Below are 5,585 nucleotides of genomic sequence, written 5' to 3'. Positions count from 1 at the left end.
TAATATCGACGTGACACCAGTAGCAACTGGGTTAGCTATCAGAGGGTTTAATCAACCGTGTGCCCCGTCGCCTCCTTTGGGGAAGGGTGGCTTGGTGAATTTGGGGGATAGGGTGGTCCTCTCTTCCACTGCAAGACACAATGTTTCTAATGCCCCCCAAGGCACTGTCCCTATGCAACCCAGAGGGCCGAACACAGTAACAAGGGAGAATTCTGAGTTGTATAATAGTTCCATTTCTAATAACCATAATAGGATTGATCTCCCCCTGAAGCTACCTCTCTTGTCGCGGTTCTTGTAGGGGTTCCCTCTCTTGAGCACCCCGATCAAGAATCAACACATGGTTTGTTACGTAAAACAAAAAGTTGGTGCAATCACTATTGTACGGGTTCTTCTGAAATATCAGACCATATTATTATGGCTAGACGATTGTCGTGGGTGGGCAACCAGCCTAAAAATATTGCAGGAGACTGTATAATAGTACATTTTAACAAACCGGATATAGCAAACAGGTTGTTTTGGGATGCTACTGCCCTTAAAGCAGACGGTATAAGGCCAGTCCCGTTGGGCTACTTCTATCCTCCCTCAAACACAGAGTTGCCCTTCAGTAGGCCACTTGTCAACATTAAACCCCATTCGTCCCAGCATTGGCCTAGAGCAATAAGTAGAGTTTCTAGTTCTGCAAGACCGGGAGGAGTTGGCCCCCCGACTCCTGATATTATAAATGTCCGGTCAGGGCCTGAGGAGGTGGGTTTACCCCTGACTAATAGATTTTCTCCTCTAAGTATGTTGGACTTAAATGATTGACTCCCTGAGCCAGAGGTCTCTTCGCCCCCACCTGCATTTAATGACCTGGAGGGATTAGGCACTGAGAATGAAAATTGCCTATCTGCCAGGCCCCGTATTATTTGTCCAGAAGCAGACATTGGTGTTGTTAATGCACCAAAATGCAGACTGTTAGCTGGAATATTGCGGGTTTAAGAAGTAAAAGGGACAATCCTCAGTGGCTAGAATTTTTAAAATCTTTTGATGTAATCGCCATTCAGGAATCCTGGGATAAGGGGGAGAATTTCTGGCTGGATGGTTTTAGTTCCTTTTTTCTACCAGCGCAAGCCACCATAGCTGGTAGAGCAAAAGGTGGACTCATGTAACTTTTATCTTTGAACATACAGGGAACTATAAATAGGATTCCGACAGATTCAATTAATTGCTTGGCTATTGAAATCTGTTCTACCACTCATCCTAAGATACTTCTGGTGAATTTTTATAATTCTGGGGAAATTGATTACAGGTATCAACATCTGATCAATTTGAACTCCTTTTTAGAAAAATATAGGGTTTTGCAAACTACCCTGTTTTATGTTGTGCTCATGGGCGATTTTAACATCCATCCTTGTCACCTAAATTGCTGTATTGACGACGGTTTTGGCCAAAATTGTGCCTCAATACCCCATTTTGAACATACTGGGAGGGGGAAGCATTAGAGTCTCTCCTGGCTGATGTTGACCTCTTCGAACCCGGTTTCGTTAATAATCTTGACCGGTGCTCGACATTCAAATCTAACACCAAAGATACTATTATAGATTATATCTTTTTGTCCCCGGGGTTGTTGGACAAAGTAGTCTTCTACAATGCCAGGGAATCGCCCTTTAGTGACCATAACCCTGTCATTTTGGAACTTGATATAAACTACAGCCTACTATCCAGTGGCAAGAGTCAAATTGCACCTTGTACTGTATCCACCTGTGACCAAGGGAGACGACTCAGGTGGTCTAAGGTGATTCCGGACATCTTTTTTAATGAACTTTGTAAGAAATGCGAGGGGAACTTTTTAACTTGTGTCAATCCCTTGAGCACAAAAGACGCCATTCTCAGAGCTTTCGAGGGTATTTGTAAACAAATTGCCAGTGACCTTACAGTTAAGCATAAATCGAGAGCGGTATATGATCCAAAGTGGTTTGATAGTAACTGCTCATATGCCCATCGCCTTTTAAACGACGCTCTAAAAATAAAACCCCGAGATAGAGCCTTGATCGCGGATCTGCATAAACAGTATAAGATGGCAATCTATAAGCGGAAATCTGAGATCAAGGCAGAGGCGTGGCATGCATTGCTATCAGTAGATGTAATTAGGGACAGTTCGAAATTTTGGGGAATTATTAACACCCCTTTTTTTTCCGGTTCAGAAAATGAGACTCAAGACTGCCATATTACTGAGGCCCAATGGCTGTCTCATTTTGAGGCAATATATGCCTCACCTGAGAACCTGGACTTGCTTCCTAGCTTATCACTTACTCAACCTCAAGCTCCACTTGTGTTCTGTGAAGATGAAGTGGAGAAAGCTATAAGAGAAACTATTAGTGATAAGGCTCCTGGCCCTGATTCTGTCCCAGCTGATCTATTTAAAAGTGATCCCAAATTTTGGGCGAAGATCCTGGCTAACGTTTTTAATGTCTCTGGCTCCCCAGGGTTCCCTGCATCCTGGTCCCGTTCAACTATTATTCCAATTTTTAAGAAGGGACAGAGAGGGGACCCGCGGTGCTACAGACCCATATCCTTGATCGATTCTTCTGTGAAGATTTTAGGCAAAGTAATTTTAACGAAAATCTCAGACTGGGCCACTGAGATAAATATTATTTCTGATTTACAATATGGGTTTAGAAAACACAGAAGTACCATTGACCAGTGCCTTAATTTGTCATTATTAATTAGCAAATACACCGTGGCTAAGGAAGGCTGTAAAGGATGGCATTTATGGACTTATCCTCAGCTTTTGACCTGGTTAACAGGTTAAAGCTGTGGACCATCCTGCTGGAAAAAGGTCTTGATCCTCCCTTAGTGTATTTTCTGGCCGATCTTCATCAAGATCTTTCTGCCTCGGTCAGAATTTCGCGGGATGGTAAATGCACAAGTCCCTTTAGATCTGCTCGTGGTGTTCGGCAAGGGTGTATCTTGGCACCTGTTCTTTTTACCCTATATATTAACGATTTAGACAGATCCCTTTTAACAGCGACCCTGGATATTCCGCGTGTAGGAAACTGTTCTATCCCGGTTCTCCTATACGCGGATGACGCAGTCCTTATAGCTCGCACAGCGGTTGCTCTACAGCGGCTTTTAGATGCTTTTGGGGCTTATATGCAGTCGCTGGACCTAGTTGTGAATAACAGCAAGTCCCATATCTTGTCAATCGGTAGTAAAACAAGAAAACCCCATTCTTTTTATTGTAATGGTCAAGAGGTGACCTCAGTCTCCTCTTTTACCTATTTAGGGGTAGTCTTTGATGAGAAGTTTTCCTGGATCCCGCAGCAGAAAATTAAAAAGAATTCCATTACACGTTCTGCTATAGGTTTAATGGGGTTTGCTAAACACTTGGGGGCAAGACCAATTAAGAGCATATTGAAAATATACAGTGCAAAGTGTGTCGCGATCGCGACCTACGGCTCCTCTATATGGGGCTTCCAAATAGCCGAAAACAAATTCCTACGTAGTCTTTTATCAGTCCCACAATCAACGCCAGTCTTCTCCATACACCAGGAACATGGGATTGGTTACATCTCAGACACTCTGAGCCTAGCTCCGTTGCTCTGCTGGCTCAAAGTGTGGCTGAATCCTGAACTGACTCTGAACCATAACATCCTAAGCGACTGTGTACAACTGGACAATTCCAATAAAATCAAGTGGTTGACCTATATTAAAAGCAGGCTAACTAAATTGGGGCGGCCTGAGTTATTTGAGGCCCCTGCAAAGATACGGAAGGAGGATGTTCTCTGGGTAAAACATAACTTTAAGAACTTGTTGTCAGCAGAAGGGAGGAATTAGAGTTGCAGAAACCTCTTGTAAGGGCTCATTTTTTAACGAAAACAAATATTTGTATTGAACCCTATTTGATAATAGTTAATGTTCCGTACCATCGCTGGCTTTTAACTAGGTTTCGCTTTAACTTAGTTAGGTGATTTTCAGGAGTGGTGTAATCTAGAGCATTCAACCCCCTGTAAGTGTGACAATTTCTCTACCCAGAATACCCTTCATTTTATGATGTTTTGCCCCTTTTATTCCATTATGCGGAATAAGTATTTAATTCCAATTCTGAAAGGGAAGGGTCTTCTGCAGGTTAAACCAGCACTACTTTACCTCCAGTTATTAAGCTCACCATGGGATATTTTCAACATTGCCAGCTTCCTGGTCGCAGCTATGCGATCCAAAAAGGAGAGAAACAGACTCCCGATATCCGATTGCTTAGATTTTTAAATGATATAATGTAAATATAGCTGTGCGCTTTTGTAAGTTTAATTGAAGGACCATTTTTAGAATTATAATAATGTATTGAGTATTTAGCTGTTCTCCCCAAACTTCTGAGCAAGGCCTATTACACATAGCACTTTTTTTTTATGTACTTCTGCTTGGAGGGTTACCTTCGGCACACCCTATGATTGCATCAATTGATATGTTTGCACTTTATCCTGTTTGCGTCTTTTTGCACTACGCATTAAGCACTTTATGTATCATGGGAAAGGCAATGTGAAAATTTTGTTTCCTAAACCTATTTGTATTTTGCACTTTTTATATATGCCCAGAAATGCACTAACCATACAAGCTGAAATATAGGAAAAGTCTTGGTAGTTTTTCTCCCCAATACTGTTTGTATGTTTTTATTCTGAAATTCTATTTTTAATCTGTTTAGTAATTCATCGTGAGTTGGTAGACGATATCCTGTACCTCTAATTTTTAATTGTAATATGATTGATCGAATTGTTAACTTTTATGACATTAAGTTGTCGAATAAAGTATTTGATTGATTGATTACAACCCCTGGAACCTTCACATCATCTTGTAGTACTATAATTTTCTCATAAACGTCAAAGACATTCATCTGAATAAAGTTATGTTTTTATGCAGACTTTGGTGTGAATCTGTTTATCGGTTTACCTGTCAGAGAGCAATATTTCCTTTGGAAGTTGGGATACAAAATTTTGATTCCTCCCTTTATTTTTTCACCTCTGATGGGTTGGCTTGAAAGCTGACATACATTTGATAAAAAACAATATATACCTGGATTCACCAGAGATCATAAAAACCCAACTTAACCTTAAAGCATTTGCTTTGTTAGATAATTGGAATATGATGCTTTGAAATATAATGTTCATTCAAAATGAATGAAAGGCATATGTAGTTTTACAGATCAATGAAAACAGAGTGCTGCAAGGCTTGCAAGTCTCTAGCAACCACGTTATGGAAAGGGAAATATAGTAAAAAGTGTCACATAATTGTGTGTGTAAATTGATATCCATACTAAATTTTTTACTAATGACAAAAGCTGCATGCTCGGACACATACTGCCCACATAGAGTTTGCGATCAAATTTAGAATGTTCATGAACTTCAGTCGAATCTTCCTGCCAACCTGTAAAGATGCTCATCTGGATTTAACCCATGTTCACATTAAGCACTCTTGTGCCTAGCTGTCCCTTTGTGATCACCATCTGACTCATTTCACCAAATAATAACTTTAATTTCTAAGGATATAGACAATCTCTTTTGTGCATATAACTCTTTTTCTGATGGAATCTTAATCAAGTAGTTGGCTTGCTG

Source organism: Triturus cristatus, chromosome 11 (assembly GCF_964204655.1).
Source record: "Triturus cristatus chromosome 11, aTriCri1.1, whole genome shotgun sequence".
In the NCBI taxonomy this organism is placed as follows: Eukaryota; Metazoa; Chordata; class Amphibia; order Caudata; family Salamandridae; genus Triturus; species Triturus cristatus.
This window is presented reverse-complemented; position numbering follows the sequence as displayed.